The sequence below is a fragment of the Neopelma chrysocephalum genome, unplaced genomic scaffold, assembly GCF_003984885.1.
Source record: "Neopelma chrysocephalum unplaced genomic scaffold, ASM398488v2 Primary Assembly neopelma1_93696, whole genome shotgun sequence".
Taxonomy (NCBI): Eukaryota; Metazoa; Chordata; class Aves; order Passeriformes; family Pipridae; genus Neopelma; species Neopelma chrysocephalum.
In genome coordinates this window covers 1-459 of record NW_020922410.1, presented here as the reverse complement: position 1 = coordinate 459, position 459 = coordinate 1, and the positions used below count along the sequence as shown (strand labels likewise).

Sequence of the window (459 nt, the reverse complement as noted above, 5' to 3'; positions counted from 1 at the left end):
TTGGGGGGGGTCTCCAATCTCGGGGGGGTTCCTGTGCCCTGGGGGGGATCCCCAATTCTAAGGGGGGGGGTCCCCAAATTCCTGGGGGAGTCCTCAATTCGTGGGAAGGGTCCCCAAATTCCTGGGGGGGTCCCCAATTCCAGGGGGGGTGTCCCCAATTCATGGGAAGGGTCCCCAAATTCCTGGGGGTGTCCCTAATTCATGGGAGTGTCCCTAATTTTGGGGGGGGGGTCCCCAGTCTCGGGGGGGTTCCTGTGCCCTGGGGAGGGATCCCCAATTCCGGGGTATCCCCAATTTTTGGGAAGGGTCCCCAATTCCACGGGGGTGTCCCCAATTCATGGGAGTGTCCCAAATTTTGGGGGAGGGTTCCCAGTCTCGAGGGGGTCCCTGAGTCCCTCGGGGGGGCTCCCCTGCACATTTTTTGGGGGGGGTGCCCTTTTTTAGGGTGTCCCCCCCCCC

At 62.5% G+C, this 459-nt stretch overlaps 1 long non-coding RNA gene across 1 annotated transcript in view; it reads left to right on the top strand.

The window, feature by feature from the left end:
* LOC113980326 overlaps positions 1-355 on the top strand; it is a 552-nt gene extending 197 nt beyond the window's left edge. Inside the window, exons 2-3 of the long non-coding RNA XR_003538117.1 lie at positions 91-129; positions 306-355. This is a non-coding gene — a long non-coding RNA (uncharacterized LOC113980326). The remainder of the gene's footprint in view (positions 1-90; positions 130-305) is intronic.
* Positions 356-459: the final 104 nt, after the last annotated feature.